The sequence below is a fragment of the Rhinolophus sinicus genome, chromosome 16 (assembly GCF_057876585.1).
Source record: "Rhinolophus sinicus isolate RSI-liver-muscle chromosome 16, RSI-T2T, whole genome shotgun sequence".
Lineage (NCBI taxonomy): Eukaryota > Metazoa > Chordata > Mammalia > Chiroptera > Rhinolophidae > Rhinolophus > Rhinolophus sinicus.
This window is the reverse complement of record NC_142516.1, coordinates 58922250-58942070: the sequence shown is the minus strand read 5'-3', so window position 1 is coordinate 58942070 and position 19821 is coordinate 58922250. Positions and strand designations below refer to the sequence as shown.

Below are 19821 nucleotides of genomic sequence, written 5' to 3'. Positions count from 1 at the left end.
ATAAAAGTAATTCACGACATGATTTATGTAGGACAGAAGCTGGAGAACTTTCCTCATCAGAAAAACTTCCCTCTTAGAGAGTCAGTTTTCCCAGAAGGCACTGGAGAAGGGAACAAATATTTGAATCATTGATGGTAGTGCTTAGTCCTCCATCCAAGCAGAGTACCTGATTCTGCTGTACTGTGGAGAACAATCCAGACTGAGTTGCTCAGGTTGCTGAGGAATTGCAAAATTAGATTTGGGGGAAGGGAGTAGAAATTGTTAAGAATCACTATGGCTCCAAGTTCATAAATAGTAATGATGGTTGCAAGTTTTAGGCTTCAAACTGCTCTCATTGTTGTCCAGGAAGATACTGTTTTCCTGAAAAGAAAAGCCCAGGAAACTGGAATGTCTAAAAGTTGGTGCTTTAATAGCCAGACCATAGAATTTAGTGGCCAACAGTGACCCAAAGTAGTAATTTTTCAAGTGCCGGCATTTATTTAATGCCTTTAATATGGTTCTGTAAAAGTATTTCACATGCACATTAATATTTAGGTGCCAGGTGGCTGCTATGCATAGTGGTTTATTATTTATGAGCCTGTTTCTTCTGGTTCATGGGGAGATGAGTGGCTGCCATTGACCCAAGAAGGATTCTTTGAACATCACTCATTAATTTCTTCAGAGAAAGAACAACATTAACTTACAGCTCGGTGGTAGTAATGTACTAGACCAGAGGTCAAAAGAATTGCATTACAGTTGTCCATCTGTAGCTAGTGAGGACTGTGAGCTTGTGCTTCTGCTTTTCCTGAGACTCGGTTTCCTCATCCATCAAATGGGAATGTGAACAACCTTTTTCATACAACCATATACATATATGTATCAGTGTGTTTTGAAAATAGAAAACGCTTAGAATTAGTTTCATACCTCCCTCTATGGGTCTCAGTTCCCTCATCTAAAAAACCAGTGGGTTAAGCATGGAATGTCAAATAGTTTCATTTCATATGAACTCCATTCAATTAATATGAATTGCCTAGCGTGTATATAGAAAAGGATTTGAAACCCAGTGTGGGAATATAAAAAAAAACGCTAGATAGATTATTCATGTCTGCCGTGGGTAAGGAATTAAGATGGCTGGATATGTGCTGCCTATTTCTCAGCCATCCCACATACAAAGGCTCTGATTTTGAACTTGATCTTTGTGTTGATGAATTACCTGGGATAGAATCAAGAGAATCTAATTAGGACCTTTGTTACTAGATCTTTAAAGTGGCCCTAATAAAATTGAGACACAGTTTGGTAATTTCCCTACTCAGGTTAGGGACTTTTATTCATGGACATTGCACAGAGCTTGCCTTGCCAATTTCTGGCCAGTGAAGCTCTAAGTCAAAGGCTGGTATTTGAATATTTGCCAGTAAAAACAACTCTGTAGAGTTTTATTACCTTATGTACTCCCAAAGGAGTTATGATAAGATCTCTGCTTATCTTATTTCTTTAAACCATTCCACTTACCTTACTTCACTCCTCTACTGAATTTCATAAAAAGAAGACAGGGTTGGAAGAAGGGGAATGTAGTCAACAATTTGATTGTTGATAAATATAACTAAAATAGTAATTTCAGAAATTAAATGCATCATCATGTATAAATACTAAAGTTCTTAAGACCAGTTTTCAAAATATTAAGTTCTATTTTTACTTTTTTTTACTTTTATGCAAAAATAATCAAACATTTAAAAACTAATAATTTTTAATTGCCCCCAAATCTCACAACCCTAATACAGCTATTATGAATGGCATTTATTGCATTCCAGCTTTTGTTTATTTTCATATGTACAGGTACTTTTAGTGGTTGTAAATATAATACACCTATAATTTTAAATTCTAATGATTTATGTAGAATTATATTATAAATATTTTCTAATTTTGTTATAAACAGAAGAAGTCATGTTAATTGCTGCATAGTATGTCTAATGTTTGGACCATAGTTAATTAACCATTTACTTCTCATAGGATTTTTATATTTATTATTTGAACTTAGATTTGTTTTACACATTCCAACATAGTATACCACACAGACTGACAAAGTTGTTCAGTTGTCCTATTGGGGAAAAAAAACAACATTTTGTGTAAAAACAAAAAATTCCATAGTTCATCATTAATTTTTTTTACAAAGGAGTGAGAATATGCACTAACTGAAATATTTAAAAATTTATTTGAAAATAAATGCAGTTTTTTTGCTTCCAAGTATGTCATGGAGTTCGAATAACATAATGATGTTTATTTAAACATTGTACCATTAAAAAATGGCATAGTGATATCGGAAATGCTCATCATCACCTTAATTTTTATCAACAATATGGCAGCCAAGACTAGGCCATACCTCTATGGAGATGGATCTCCACTAGGCATGCATGGAAAATTAGTGGAATGAGGCCACCAGGGATTATGTGAGTGTACAAGAAACCCCTTAAGCGAAAAATTTTTTAAAAAATAGTTGAAGTATAGTTGAGAAATATGATAGACTGGTTTATAAGTAAGACAGCTTAGGTGGCCTGGCTATGTGACCGTGGTAAAGTCATTTAACATCTTTGTTTCTGTTTTTTTATCATATGTTTGGTGTAAATATTCAACTGCTCTCTGAACAGTGGTTGACATATAATCCCTCAATAGATTTTAGCTATTATTGTACAAATTTAGTTCAAAGACAATGAGCCAGGATAGGAGTAGGGTAAGATTCTGAGGAAGGCATGATGACTGTAGTTCTAATAGTCCTCTAGCTCACCTCCCAGGTACTCATGACAGTGGATGGGAATCCAATTTTTATGAAAATCAAAACCAAAAGAATCATGCCATGAAAAATTTAAGTTCATGAGAAGAGAAAATAACAAGAACAAAGAGTCCTGTGTGGTAGATGATGACATTGGTGTCCTCAACATTTGTCAATAGGTTCAACTTTGACACTGCCATTGTCTAAAATCATTGACAGCTGTTCCTTGACATGACATGCAGTGACATATATATATATATATATATATATATATATATATATATATATATATATATATATATATATATATATCTCTTTGCCGCTGATAGCAAAGGAAACGTGATCCCAACAAAGCTGGAGAGAGGAAGAAAATGTAAGACAGAGCACAGAAGAAATGTTCCCAAAATTCTCAAAGGAGAAATGTAGAGGGACTCTTCCTGATGATAGTTTAGAACGAGAGAGAAATAATGAAGTGTAGCCCCTATATCACCCACAGGTAGTTATGATATATTAAACCCAAATATTAGGTGGTGTGAACAATGACTTGCTATAAAAATGCAGAAATTGATTCATTTAACAAATATTTATAACATGACCAGCGTTGTTCACTGTGTTAATGAGAGTCAGATAGATTATACTGTAGTAACAAAGTACCTCAAAATCTCACTGATTTGCAACAACAAATATCATTCCTTATTTTAGCTACAGGTCTCTCATGGTTGATGGCAGCTCTCCTCCATCATCATCTTCACTGAGGAGCCTCCAGCATTTGAGGAACCTCTGTGTGGTAAGTATACTGATGGTCTTATGACGGGAAGAAAAGAGAAAGTGTGACTCATGCGCTGAATCTTAACAACTCTGTACTGAAGTACTACATGTCAGCTCCTCCCATGACCAATCCTAATTCAACAGGATGGGAATACATAATCTTACAGAGTGGGATACCTGGGGGGAAAATGTAAGTATTCAGCAAACAGTAACATAATCTACTTTGCTATGGAATCTGTCCTCAGTGGTATTAACAGTCACACAGCATTTCGTTTGGTCCTATTAGTCTTAAATATGATACAAAAGGAGTAAATACTCAGATATCAGTGGAAGAACAATATAATAATATAAAGTCAGTGTGCTTTTAAGTTTTAATTGCTTGAGACTAGTTGGAATTGAGGATGATATGAGTTCAGGACGCTGGGATTCAGCAATTACTTCAGATTCTTTCATCATTCCCCAAAGGAAAAGCAATAATAAGTAGGATACCAGACATTTATGCAATCTCTCTGAGATCATAAAGGCTAACAAAGGGAAAGTTTGCACAAGGCAAAAGCGCTGTAGAATTTTTTGCAGTAGACATTATTCAGTAAATACACACAACAGCATTCATGGCCTGAAGACATATACCACCTTGGGTTGTGATCCTGGCAAGTATCATAGATTCTACAAGGTTGGGCAGGTTAAATTCTTATAGGGAAGACCTTTCTGGACCACCCAAGGAATACCAAAAAATAAAGCTGTCTTTCAGATGTGCTTTTATTCTGAATTTTCTTATTCAGTGACCCTTCCTCATCACACATAGGATACTTTTTTATTCAGTTAGTTGCCTTGGCCAATTTTATCTTCAGCAATCCTACTTTGTTTATATGACTGAATTTGTCTTGCTCTCATTTATGTAGATGAAATGGTCTTGTTTTTTACTTCTGAAACTATTTGTAGACCTTTGCCTTCACATGTTTGAAATAAATGTGAGGCATTAATTTTAGTCAGATAACACTGAGCCCAATTCACTTGGGAAAATGCATCTCAATGTGTAATTTATCATCTAGGACCTGTCCACTAGTTCGTTACTCCTTGGAAGTAAATTAGGCACTTTGAAATGTGCATTAAACTCTTCTTGGCTACTAGGTACCATTTAGGGCGGTGGGGCAATAATTTACTTAATGGTACCTTGATGACTTCAAAAAGTTTATGTTGTTTTGAAAGTTCTTAATTTTCTTCCACAAAATAATTTATGCACTAAGAGGTTGGGTATGCTTATAAAATATTTTCCAGCACAGAACAGCTATTGAATAGGATAAATAAGATAACATTGTCATGCTGATGCAGAAATCAAATGTTTCACAAATGTGTTATGTATCCTAACCATGGAATAGATATATAGCTCATAAAACAATTATTTTTCTTTTAGATTTCATTTTTTTAATTTACAAGACTGTCTTACATTTTATTGTAATTAGTAATGCTTCATAGCTATAAAGATTTCCAGATCCACATCACTGCATTTTTCCATAGTGCAAAACACATTTGTCCAAAGTTAGAATAATGTGCTATATTTACTGAACGTTCAGCAACTTACATTCTGCTTCTTCTTTTCATTCACAGCAGAGCTTCATCCTTACTAAATGAATTAGTTAAGTTTTGATACCTTTTACTTCATTTACTCATCTTGTTTATTAAAATACATAATCTTGATCCAGCAAGTAAAAGTGATATGCTTTGAATTTTGCTTTTGGAGGATAGAATTACTGATAAAAAAAAGTACAATATTCATGAACTCAAAGATGAAAATATCTTTACATTTTAATTTCTCTGAAATTTGGATATGTCTTATAATTGATAGTGTCACTAAATTTATTTGGCAGCAAATAAATCTCTCTCTCTCTCTCTCTCTCTCTCTCTCTCTCTCTCTCTCTCTCTCTCTCTCTCTCGTTGCCATAAAATGATGGTACATCTTACAATTGATGGCATATTAGATTTTTGAAATATAGTTGGACAATTTATTTTGAAATTTTGAAGATAAAGACCTGGGTGAAAATAGTTCAAGAACATGAAAATATTGCCTTTAAGAAGGGCATAAGCTGATAAAGTTTTCATATCTATTTCAGACATACTTCCCTCTGAAGATGAATTTATTACCACTAACCAGTTTTGAAAATATTTCAATAGAGCACAAACTGACCATTATATGGAACTAAAACCTGTGTGAAATTTTAAGGGAATATATATATATATATATATATATATATATATATATATATATATATATATATATATATGTCATACTAAAGCAGTGGAAATATTGGTTTAAATAGTAATTAAAGATGATTCTTACTGCTCTCCAAATAATGGGGGGTGAAATAGTGACAGCAGGGAAGCACATCTTTGGAGAGAAGCACTGACCCAATGAAACTTATGTTTACGATTGATATTTTTTCTTTTGTCAGAAGAAACCTAGAAGAGGATGTTTTTTTCAGAATAACTCCACTCAAATAGTCTCAATTACATCTACGATCCTCTTTAGTTGGAACACCAAGTTCACATGTCAGTGACAAGGGAGAGGAGAGAGGGTTAGAGGCATAGAAAAAACAAAGGAAGGAAGGGATGGAAGGAGGGCGGGAGGGAGAGAGAAAGAGAGGGGAGCCAATTTTGCAATTAACCAAGATGTAGAATTCCTGAACCTACACCAATGATGTTATCCTGAATTCTCTCAGTAAAATGTGGTGCCTATTGGAGTCTGCTTGCTGTATTATCCCAAAGTACCAACATACAACTGGGAATTCCAGTTCTAATTTACATAACTTTGAAATTTCAAAATGTGATTTCATGAGTACTCAACACTAAGCTCCCTAGATGGGGCGCTTTTCAGGAGATATTTAATTCAAATTTGTACAAGTAACTAAGTCATAATTAAATTTTCAAGTAATATATATATTCTACACACTAATATACAACAAAATGTTTTGATGTGTCTTCATCCTCTATAGACTAAACTCAATTTTCTTCATGGAGAGGAGTTCAAGTACGATGTACGTTACAATAGTGAAAGGTCCTGAGATCTTCTGACTGTTCTAGTCAATATCACAACACAACTTCATACTAAAGTTGATTCTGTTAAATGTCCAACATATATTCAAACTCTGAAAACTTCAATAATATTTAAACATCTACAAATTCTGCATTTGCCTGACATTACTCTTCAGAGTATCTTATTTTTATAATCTTTATAATTACAGAACTAATTACCATGATTAAGAAAGTCCTAACTTCATTGGAAATTAAGGAAAATAATGTAACTAATTTTTTTCTTAGGATTCTCTTCTAATGACTATATGGATCTATTTGTACCTTGTGAGTATAGCCAGAGTCTGGTGGCAGGCAGCAAAGGCTATTAAGTTTGAAAAACATGACATTTGTACCCATTGGCTACATATTATCTCTCTTACATTCAGCAAATTACATTATTTCTTTGAGCTTCAGTTTCCATATCCATAAAATAGAATAGGATATTTTCTTTTATAGATGTTGATAAGATTAAATGAGTTCATATATGCAAAGCACATGGCCTATAAAGTATGCTCAATCACTGGTTACTTAAGACAAGCCCCACAGTAACTGAAGAGAGTGGGAGCTACCTTTTAATTCTATGTGACTAGAATGTACTTGATGGTTTACCTCTAATTTCTCCATAAGCTCCATAAGCATTCAGCAATTCAACTCAGTAAATCTTTCTTGAATGCAGTGAGAGGTCTAGAGAGATGAAAATTATAAAGTGTCTCCCATAGAAATGCTCATAGAGCAGGTTGACATGTCAATAAACATTCACGATAGAAGAACCCTATAACCATATTTTGCAGTCTTAGCAAGCAGAGTGGGTCTTTTTGTGACAAAAGTGTGGTGTGAAAGATTAATAGCAGAAGATATTATGAAACCATGGATGAGAAACATCCAGAAGGATGAGCTTGAAAATATTATCCAAAACAGAGAAACAGCATCCATAAAAAGACAGGGAGAAAACCGTAAAAAGATATAGTAACACCCAGGTGACTTTTAAGATAGTTGGCAACAAAGGAGACTCAACAAATGTCTGGCAGAAATAGAACGACATGAGAATCTTAACTACCTTGGCTGGTTTGTTAGGTTAAGAGACAAATAAATCGAAGTTATCTTCATTGTAGCAGACAACTAATTATATGTCTAATTTTAGTTTAGTTCATATATTAACGTCAATGGATTTTTAGGATAAGAAACTGTTATTTCTTGCTTGAAATCTTAGGTCCATGAGGCATAGGATGATTTATTTTATTGAAAAAGAAATGTAGGATGGCTTGGGGGAGACATAAAATGACCCAAGAATTTGTGTGTTACAAGGAGACACTGATCACACTCTTTCAGTGACCCTACGCCCCCTTCTCCAATCATCTTCTCTGCGCTCCAAAATCACCAAGTCTTCCTCTCATCTTGCACAGAACAGGTAATCTTTCACATTTGAATTCTTTAAAATTATAGCTTCAAATCCAGAAAGGCATATGAATAACGTTTCCAAAAGACAGTTTTCCTTCATGTAAGGGAAATTCTGTGTAAAGAGAATCCCATGTTCTCTATTTCAGCACATAAGAGTGTATAAGTTCTAGTATTTCACAGGTCTTCCTTTCTCTGCTTGTTTTATCATAAAGCTTTGGGAAGTAGGGTATGAGAAGCCACGGAAGGTCAGCTATTAATCAGATGATCCTCTGCAATCAACCTGTTATTCAAGGGCATGAACAGAATATGTAGTAGCAGCACCCTGGATAATGGAAGTCAGTTATCCAGCTTTTTCAAACCATCTTTTATCTTTTGTTACCAAAAGTGTATCCTTTTTTTTTCCTTTCTACTTCTTTGTTACAAAGCAGAAAAAAAAATTGTTTTACTTGCATTCTAAGAGTTTAGGCAAACAGAACACAAAGGTTAATTTTTATCTCCCCAAAAAAGCAGTTCATATGAAGATTACCCTCTTTTTTTACTTCTTCTTTTATTTTTTTCTTTAAGGAAACCATGTACAGTAGGGAAGATGGTGATAAAAGGGGAGGTACAGTGGAAATACAGGGGCATTGTGGATGAGAGAGGAGAAGAGATTTAGTGACTACTGTAAGTAGGAAATTTGAAAAGGAGAAAAGATTCGTAATATATATGTGTATTGTCTAAGATCTGTTTAAGGAATATCAACATTTAATTTTTCGTTAAAGAGCCAAAAGATACTGTTTCTTTACATGTTACACCATATAGAAATTGGACCACATGGAACCCCAGGTGTTATATGTGATATGATATGTGTGTATTCCAGGCACTGCTGGTCATTTAACAAACATTTTCTCTCTCGCTTATAATAACCCTAAGTAGGCCTCATTGTCTTGGCTGCATATGGGAAACAATCTCTCCTAGAAAACACTGCTTAAAAATCAGGGTAAGAACAACTAAGATTGCTGGAGATCAGTTGGGATAAGTGGTTAAGAACAAGGACAGGACATGCTTTTCCTTAGATGGTAACCCCTAGAGTCAAAGAAAGATACTGGGCAAGTCTACATTTACAAATTTGTATTTGTAAATATACTAATATGAGTCATTTTGGTTTTTCTGTTTGTTTGTTTGTTTTTCTAAGGAATTGATATGTGTAAAAGAGAAACTTTAGGAATATTTAAATAGATCTTACTTGAATAGATGAATTTTACTAGAAATATCCTTTGTCCTGTTTTCAGGTGGTTCTATTGGAATTGGCGAACTAATGATTTATTGTCCTCAGAACATGTGGAAATTAGAAAATGGACTAATGGAATCCATTAATATCCTCTCAACAATTAGATGAATTGTAGATCAATACAGTATATTAATAGAGTCAAACTGATTTATATAAATATCCCATTGGGGCAGCTGCAAGGAGATAGCACTAGTCTCAATTGTCTTGAACAGGACAAAAAACCCCCACAAAATCATACTAGACAAAGGCCTCCTTCCCCGCCTTGTATTTTAACATTTTGAAATGAAAATAAAATAAGTTAGTCTGTAGTTCTTAATGATAACATACCACTTCTGATTGAAAACTAAACATCTAATAGTAGCAAAGTGAACGGCATTCTTGTAATAAATTCTTTGTCATGCAATCCACAGTCAAGTTTGTATTGTTTTTTAAAAAAGATTTTAGGTAGTAATTATAATTTGAGTTTAGATGTCTTTTTCATTTTAGGATGCAGGTAACTCTGATAAAAGGAACTGATTAAATATGATTGGTATAACAGTTTCCCTCCCTGTACATGTTCTTCATAAACCTAAAAGCCTAACCTCAAAGATTAAAAAAAAAAATAGAAAACTATTTTGTAGCAGGAAAACTACTGCAAAAGTACTTTGTGCTAAACTGGCATCACATATAAAATAATGTCTGTAAGTCTTAAGGGACTAATTAGGAATTTAATGTGGTCTTATTCCTAGGAAAATATTAGGCATAGTGATTTAAGAAGTCTTGTGTTTCACAAATTAAAACAAAAACAATTAAAGCAGTCAGTCTATTAAAATGGTCCTGGATTGAAATTTAATGAAAATCTTTAATTAATTTTTATTGGGATCACATTTTATCATTATCAAGTGAGAATCATTAGGAAAACAGAGCAAGGTATGAACTGCCCACATTCCCATTAAAAAAAAAAAAAAAAAAAGAAGAGGTCAAAAGGTAGAGCATTGCAGTTCAGCAAGAGAAAGAAAACAAATTGTAAATTATCTTCCACAGAAGGACAGCATGTTCAGCCAAACACTACAGGTTTTATTTTATTTTATTTCTTTATTTTTTTATTGCTCATAGTACTCCGACAGCTGGCTTTGGGGTCACTCAGCTCCAAGCGAAGGGCTAGGACACATACATTCATGTGCTCCTAAAATGAGATGGGCACAATTGTCATAGCCATCAGATCCTGTACAATTTGGATCAGGGTGCAGAACAAAGAAGCCAGCTTTAATTCTGGAGGAAAGGTGGAGAAAAGCCCAAACATCCTTTTCCATTTCTGTTACCAGCATACAGAACTGAAAAGCAAAAAGGAAGCATAAGATACGTCAAAAAAAATGTTTCTTATTATTCTGACTCTTAAGAGGAAAAAAAAATGTATACTGGGTCAACATGATTGTCATATCACTGATTATGGATTTAATTTCCATTAACATAGAGGCTAGAAGGGCTTCCATTGGCATTCAGTAACAAACCACTGTTACTAAAATGCACTCCAAATTCCTGTGCTGCTTCGGAAGGTGAGGTTTATGTAATTTAATTTTATAGTGCATATTTGAAAGCATCAGCTGACTCATGTTGTTCAATAAGAAAGTAAAATTTTCTTTCTCAATTGGTCAGACCATTCTAAGACCATCCCTATTAATACAATTGAACTCAGTGTTCGCTCTCATCCATTGTTGAGAATAGAAAAGATTGACAGCACAAATCAAGGGGTACAAACACAAGCTCTTTCCAAAATGACCCACAAACATGGTGATTGTTTATCAAGCTGACATTTGAAGATTTCTCCGCAGACCTCTGTTCTTTTCCACAAATGTCTTATAGGGAACACGAAGTTAAAACTAGAAGTAATTTGATCATTGCTAACTAAGTGATCTATGAAGAACTACCACGTTCTTATATTTTTAACAATGACACACACTGAAATAGGAAGAGAGGAAAATGTTGAGAAGAAGTGAAGAGTATTCAGAGGGAATTATACTAACTTCAGGAAGCTTAGGTATCTGATTCCCAAAGTTCACATAGGAAGGATTTTTCTACCTCCTCAGTTCTCCTAGAACTGATGGTGTTCTTTTGAGAGAAAACAATATTTAAGCTTTCTGATTCAAGTATCTAAATCACATCACTTAAAATAAATAATTAAAAGAATGCCTAATATGTAAAACAAGTATAACGTATAAGGCACTGTGTCACATGTTTTGTATGGATTATCTCTTTTACTCACCACAACAGCCTAAGAAGCAGGTACAATGATTGTCCATTGTCCCTATGTTACTAAGGTGAGGTATAATATTCCCCAGGAACACAATTTTTAAATAATGAATCACAGATATGTACACAGCTTTTAACTAGTCTCTAAGCCCCCAGTATTAGTGATATTGCTTCCTGGGGCTGTGCTGTGAATATGGTGGCCGTGAGCCACGTGTGGCTCTTTCAATGTAAATTAATATAAATTAAATAAACTTATAAACTCATTTCCTCAATCAGAATAGCCACATTTCAAGCACTCAATGGCTACTGTATTTCATAGGGCAGATAGAACATTTCTATCATTACAGGAAGTTCTATTGGTCAGTACCATCTTAGGACATTGGTTTTCCTTTGATGATACTGTCAACTTTCTCTTCCATTCCCCACAATATTCAACACCAGAATTAAGTCCACTGAGAATATGTGGGTTGTGATGAATCTTCCCCCTCTTCTCCGCTCCCCCCAGGAAAGGGCTACCATCCTCTCATCTGGAGAAAATTGTTTCTATCCCATTTCTCAAAACAAAGCTGTTTTAATAATAAAAAATGATTAGGAATGAAAGTTTTAAATTATTATCAAGTAGAAATGTGAAGGGTACTCTGTGGGAGTCAGTGTGGACTTTTCACTAAACCATCTGTATGATCTTTGACAGTTGAGAAAGAAAAGCAAGTAAGATTATTATAAAGCATATTTTATGGTGTTGATGTTATTTTGGCATCACATGAAGTACCGATGAAATTTCACTAGGGAATGCTGCTATGTGCAGTTCTGCCTAGAATGCTATAGGAGGACATGCTAAGTCTGAGAACACATCAGAAAATAATCAAAATAATTCAGTACTAAATCATGACAAAGAGCTTGCCCGTCTTGGCCTGACTCCTATAGACAAAAAGAAGATGTTAAAGAATATCAGAGAGGTAAATGAGATCCAGAAGGGAGCAGAAAAGGTTATCGCCAATAATCTTCCAATAGTGGCAAATCAATTTAATATTAGTAGTGTAAATTGTTGATCATTAAACTAAGTATGAAAATGTTAGGTAGCGTACCTAAAATCAAGGTTCAGACATAATAAATAAATCAATTAAACAGAACTTCAGTTGTGCTCTTTGAAGGAAGAAAAAGAAAGCACCAAAAAGACTGATGGAACTAAGATAATGATTTCGGCTGATGTAGGAAAATATGTGAAAAATGAATTGAAGAATCAGTATTGTTGGTTAACATACAGTCTGGTTTATTTGCAGTTTTCATTCCAAAGTGAAGGTATACTATCTTATGAAATAATATGCCACATTAACTTTTTACATTGTCTTCACATACTAGCACAACTTCATTGTGCACATAGAAAAAAAAAAAGTTAGAATTTTAAAATTTTCTTATTGAAAGAAGCTCCAGGAAGTCCTCTAGTTCACCCTCTAAATTTCATAGGTAAGGATACTGAGACCCAGAAACGGTCAACAATTCAACCAAGGTCACCCAGTTTGTTGGTGACAGAGTTGGGACTAAACCCATGACACCAATGAATAATTACAACCCATGAAGTAGCCAGCAGCAGCAACACTTCCGTATGTGTCTGAGGGCCCAAGAAATTTGGATGAGATGATCTCTATGGTCCTTACAACTCTTACATTTGGGGAATTATTTTTAATCAAAAATAAACTTGTTACTTTTTTTAGAATAAAATTTTTTAAAGAAGAAAAGAAAAACATGTTTAAAGGCACATAAATCCACCCAAGGAAAACTACGACATCCATCATAGATCTTGCTGTATAGAAGGCACAGATATTACCTACTGGAAATGCTCTCTGTAGAACCCACAGCATCATTTCTTTAAGAATAGCGTCTGTGTCTCTTTCACCTTTGTATCACTAGACCCTGGAACGATGCCTAGAGCATGAGAAATATTTATTACATTGAATTCTCAATTTTTAGAGATGAGGAAACTCATGCCCCACCTGGCTAGGAGCTTGTCTTTCTGTCAATCTAATCCATTCTCAACAGGGCACTATTGCCCCCAAAGAGGTGAAAATTGGTTCTTGAGGGGTAAAAATAATTCTTACTCCTGCTATATATAAAACACAGATATACACAGAGTATATACAAGGTAGCTGGGGCATTAAGTTCTAATGAGGGAGGGACAATAATGAAAAAACAAAACTGAGAAGTAGAGAAATACTTATTTAAGCCTATACCAATTCCATGAAGTGAAGAAAACAGATGTGACAAAATCCGAAGAAAGTTATCATGTTTTTAGATTGATCCTATTTGGACCTAAATAAGTGTTTAAAGTGTTTCACATTCTGTTTACTGGCTCCAATATGTTACAAATACAATTTAGCAAGCCCCCTTTTTCTCCTGAGTAGGTAGTTCCAGTGATAGACCTGTCCAGTTTCATGGACAGTTATTCAAATGGTGTTACTTTGTTCTGATGATTCAATCATTCATGTTATAGCTTCACCCTTATACGCTACCTATTGAAAGTCATCCTTTGCCAACCATTTATTGCCAGTTCCTTGGCAAACTCTCCCTCTTGTCCCAGGGGACCCCACTTCTCCCTGTAATCGCCCAGCATTACCGGCCCTCCATTTCATCTGACCTAGGAGCTCCTCTCTCCAGCTCAAGTTATGCAGCTCCAATGGAATCCCTCTTCCGCACTCCTTGGAAATATCAGTGTCTCTCTCTTTCATGCTGTTGCCATTACATTAGGAGGCAAGTTCAGGTAGACAAGCTGGTGGCTAAACAGAAGGGCAGTGGGGTAGGATATTGTAGCTTCCCCAAATCTTGAGTCCCCTCTTATTTGGCTTCAGTGAGGGAAAGCATTCCTGTCCTCTCTTGCACAAGGAAGTAAGACAGGAGAGTAGATTTTCCTCACCAGCACTCACTCCTATGAAGCAGAACTGCCTCTCCCAACCCCTCCTCTGTCATCTCCTCCACCCTCTCCTGCTCCATTCTGAAGTGGTCTGGCTTCTCCTCACTGCCCCATGAGAGGTGGTGGACCCTGTAAATAATGCTTCTGTAAACACCCATGTGCAGCACATACTCTCAGGGCTTTCTTTATTCCCGGCGGTGAGCCTCAATTGCTAAATCAAGTCCTAGGCCCATGATGCCATTCTGTGACACCAGCTCCCATTTAGGGTGGGCACCGTACTAAACATGTGATACACATTATCTCATTGATTTCTCCTAACCACCAACTATATATTATTTTCCTCTTTTTCCAGGTCAGGAAAGGGAGTCTTCCAAGTTAAGCCTCACTTTTCTAAGGCACATAAACAACTTTCTAAAGCACATAACAAATAAGTGGTTCAGTTACGAATAGAATCCAGACCAGTAGACTCTTGAGTCTAAGCTCTTCACCAATCATTGTTTTGAAGTGAAAGTGAAATAACATTAACTTGATTAGAGACCTGCTTGATAGATATCCTTTGATGGACTTAATACCTGACCAGCCAGGAAACCTATGTCTAAAGTTGGGGTTCAGAAAAACGTTAATAATTTATACCATTAATTTTTCTCTTTCACATCAGATCTTATTTTTCTCAACCTGAGCCAAGAGAAGTATTTCATGTGGGAGGCTAAATAATGGAAAATAACATGGTAGCACAGAGGCATTGAGGAAAACTTAAAGAACGAAGGACACTTTTCCTATTATTGATTTTTTTTCAGTATGTGTTAAGTGAAGAAACAGACAGATGATAGGCTCTGCCTAAGTAATAGAAATGATTCCAAAATAGCCTACCATCCAACTGATGATATAAAGCATTAACGTTTTCCTGAGGCCCAATTTTAGTTTGGGCCACCATAAGTGAATCAGAACACTGCATCATTTCTGGTTGATAGATGAATAATCTGTAGTAAGGCTGGCCAAGAATTCTGGACCCCTGTGTCATCTCTGATTCATCTGTGTCACCAGGGCGTGAATCACAGACGTATGACCTCAAATGATTGATGAAAAACAGAGGAAAGAAAAGAGGAAAAGATTTGGAGATTTGACTTGGACGTTTCTATGCTTTATTTTTTACCTACAAATCCTTATGCAATCCTATCTGTATGTGTATAGTTTCTAAAATTCATTATTAATCTCACAGATGTTTATATGGCAAACATTGTAGATTTTCTTGTCCGTTCTCTACAAAATATCAGTTTCTTGGGGACATATTTTTAGCTTTCTAGTTCACATAGATCATCTATGTGCAGACTTTTTGGTTGACTATAACAACAATCCAAATGATCTTCTTGTAATTGGAGCTATGGGAAAGTCCCATTAGCTGCCAGACTGAGTCAATAAAACCTAGTTTTTCTGTTGCACCGCTTAGCAATAGCATTGGACGCATTTTGTCCAAGGACTACTCTTTGCTTGTGCAGAGATTCAAGGGTACCCAAGACTCTCCCATGTTTCCTTCATGAAACTCTACATGGGAGTAATCAAGGCATGTTGGGCTTTTAGTTATTAGGACAACTATTGTCTCTGAGGAAGCGATTCTGGGGCCACCATTTCTTTCTCCTAAGTGAGTAGAGGAAGCAATAAAGTCAGAGGTCAAAGTCTGTGTTTCTAGCTGAGGGGGCTGCAACAGCAGTAGTGATGGCTCTTTAAGTTTTAACATGGCAGGCAGCAGAGATGTTGGGAAAGCCAGATTCTTACACATTCCCAACGAATTACACCAAATTCATATTCTCCTTGGCAGAGGGCTACAGCTAGCTTGGGCAGAGACTTTAGAGAAATTCTTCAGCAAACCCTTCTGATTTAGAAGATATGAAGTTAAATTAGTCTCTGGGGAAAATTACCAGTTCACTAACGAAAACAAAACGAAACATTGGAGGAGAGTAGGGTAGGGAAGGAAGGAAAGAAGGAAGAAAGGAGAAAGGGAAGGAGGGAGGAAGGAAGTCAGTATTAGGTGCCTATGGTTCTATTTTTTCTTTCCCATGTACAAATAAAGTAGCCAAGCTAGTGCATGCCTGACAGTTCAAGCAGTGGTTTTGAAATAGTTAAAAAGGGAGGCCTTGTGGTCCCCAGTTCAGAAAACCACTAATGGTATAAGGGCAGCCACACTCAGTTTTATAACTTCTTTGCTACCCCCTCAGTTAACCTCATCCAGAAAACAAAGCTACAATCGGCCACTAATACCTTAGTGATGGAGGTGCCCACTGCCTGTGTTTGGGGCCAGAACTTGAGCAGGCAGCATCTTCTTCCCACCCCCAGTCCTATAGATGAGCATCCAGCCTCCCCGTCATCCCCAGCCATTCTACTACAAACCACTTTTGAGCCCCACCAGCAAAAATTCATTTAGAGTCACCACTGTTACTAGCAGTATAATTCTATGGCATAATAATGTAAAAAGAATTGCTAAATTGGACTTTTTAGAAAATTTTCCACTCATTCCATCAATGCTTTCTGAAGGTCTCCTATAGGTCAAGCACCATCCTAGGCACTTGAGAGACACCAGTGACAAAACAAAAATATTTACTTTCAGGGAGCTTACACTTAAGCTGTAAAGAATATGAAATTGACATCCCTCTCTAAGGGTTTCAGGCTAGGGGACCTGCTTTGAGTTATGACATAATGTTCATTTTATTTAAAACTATTGTCCAATGTCAAAAATAATTTTTAAAGGAAGAAGAGCAAAGGAGAATGAAGTAAGAGGAACAGGAGAAGAAAGAAAAAGTATTAAATATAGTCAAGCTTTTTGCAATCCCAATCTTCAGCAAATTAAATTTTAGGAATAGAAGAAAATGTGCTGACATCATGCCATAATAGGCTAGTTTAGTTTCCTTCTTCATCAATTAAGTTTATAGGCTGTGAATGAGAATGAATTGCGACTGTGTCATATTTTCTTTCCCTTAACTATGCCTAGCTCAACTTTTAAGAAATATTCCCAAACTTATATTTATTTTGTCCCAATTTTCATTTATTAATCCATTTACTGAGTATCTTCTATATTTAAGACACTGTGCTAAGTGATTCACAAAGTAAAGTGTTAAATCTTAATGTAATTGTCATCATTGTTACATAAGTGAGAAAATACCCAGAGATCAAATGACCTGCTCTAGATCACTCTGTTAATAAATGGAGAGGGCAATATTTGTATCTAATTATTTACTTCTCTAAGCCTGTGTGTCCTAATCTAGAAACAAGGAATAACAATAATTACCTAGTAGAGATGTTCCAGGCATTACAAAGAATACATGAAAAGTTGCTATGGCAGTTCCTGACTGTATGATATGGACTCTATGATAGTTGATAGCCATTATACTGTATTTCTCATATATCAACTGGGGACACCTTGTACTCAGAAATGTAGAGATGATTGTATGAAAACTCCACTATTTGCCCTGTGGGAAATTCAATGTCCTCCCCAATATTTCAATTAACCAGTGATTATTTTCCCTCTGTGAATTTCTGATTATAGTAAATGTATTGTTCTCTCTATAGCTTACATTTGTTCCATTGTTGAAACATCATAAAATCAAATATTAGACATCTTTGTTCTTAAAATCTCCTTGGCCATTTAAGCCAAATGGGCTCCAGCTCCCACACTTAAACCGAGTTCATTTCTTCCATGGAGTAGGGTAGCTCTTTCTCCTAATCACTATTGCTTCAAGCTTCAGCCTTAGCCCCAAGCAGGTTATCAAAGTATTTTCCTATGGAAAACAATTTCTTCCTTTGGAAGATGCTTGATACCAGCTGATAAACTTTTTACACAATTACCTGACTATTATCTGCTAAAGTACCTAGAGGGCCCCTCATTCTTTCATGATTGGATTTCTAGCCTAGGCTCTGAGGCTTGCTGGGTGAATCACTGGACAAGTTACTCTGGTATTCTCTCAATTGTAAAATAAGAATGTTGGACTGGATGGTCAGCAAATCCATTTTTGCTCAGTAATTTTATTCTATGCAGAGCTTTCAGATAATTCTAAATTTCAGCACATGGAGTAGGGTTTGGAGTGGAACATGAGAATACTTCATAACCAATTGCACAATGAAAGATACTTTATGCATAAGGAAAAATCATCAATTTTGTTTTCGTTGGTTCACCAAAAATGAAATAAAAGCCACACAGTCTCCTCTAGCACTTTCAATCATGGTATGCTCTATGACCACACTAATAAAAACAGAGGCAAAGGAGGTACAGTGTTTTGAAAAATGACGGAAAAGGCACAAGTATAATAGTTAAGGATAAAATGTGTTATAATAATATTGATGAGACCAGGAAATGTTTTCCTATCTGGCCACTGAAATTCAGGGAGGTAACTGTTTTGTTATGTTGAAGCATTTGGCAGTAGATACAGCACCTTGCAGCAATACATTTTCCTGGTTTAAAAAAAAAAAAAAAAAAATGCATGCTCACTGTAAGGAAATTGGAACATTCAGAGGGATGAAAAATAAAATGTAAATTATTCTCTACATTATCAGCCAGGAATAACCATTGTTAGTGTTCTGAATTCTTTTTTGTCTTGGACTTGATTGGAACCAAGGCACAGGCATAGTGTTATACTCTGCCTTATTTTTCTTAACATGGGTGACAACTACATCTTTCCCGTCAACCTAACATCATTTTATGGAGTGTTGAATCATGACTAAGGTCACAGTAACTGGAATTAGGGTAGATTGATGACTTAGACCTTAAAATTAAGATTATGACTTTCCTTGCAGAGGAAATAATAAAGTTGGGCACTTGCTTTCAGAAACTCTGAGGGGCAATAGAAACCATCTCAATATTTGAAGATTGTTTACCTTTACAGTAGCTATATCTCTTAGTTGCGTGTTATGGGGAGTTGCTGCAATAACCTGAGTGAGTGCTTCAGACAAAGCCATGAGAAGCACTCATTTTGGGGTGGAAGGAGGAGGATGCATTGAGATTCAGGAACAAAGCAACTAGGGGCAGTAGAGTGCCATGAGGAGTTCGGGCACTCAAGGATCTCCTGGGCAGGGGTTCAAACCCCCACTTTTAACCCTTGCTGGCTGACTGGCCTTCCACAAATTTTCCTCTAGGGGACTCAGTTCCTTAATGTGTGATAGTGTATCTCCTATCTCTCTGGGATTCTGTAGGAATTAATTGGTACAATACATATAAATCACTTAGCCAAGAATATAATTTTAAGTGCAAAATAAATATTAGCTATGTATTATTAAGTATTATTATATTGCCACCGTTTTTGACAAGTTCCAATAAGTATAAGTCTCAGTGAGTTATAATCATGAAACACTTTTTCTCTGGTCACACCTTTTCACTTCTATTCTTGGTCTGTCTTTTCTACCCCTTAGCAATATCTGGAGTAAAAGCTATGATGTTCCTGTCCCTTTGGATTA

General features: G+C 35.7%; 1 long non-coding RNA gene across 2 annotated transcripts in view; it reads right to left on the bottom strand.

Moving 5' to 3' along the window:
* Positions 1 to 10160: 10160 nt before the first annotated feature.
* Positions 10161 to 19821, bottom strand: part of LOC141571116 (uncharacterized) — an 80310-nt gene continuing 70649 nt past the window's right edge. The window contains exon 4 of one of the 2 annotated variants that reach the window (XR_016019304.1): positions 10161 to 10561. This is a non-coding gene — a long non-coding RNA (uncharacterized LOC141571116). The remainder of the gene's footprint in view (positions 10562 to 19821) is intronic. The other variant, XR_016019303.1, reaches the window with a different exon arrangement.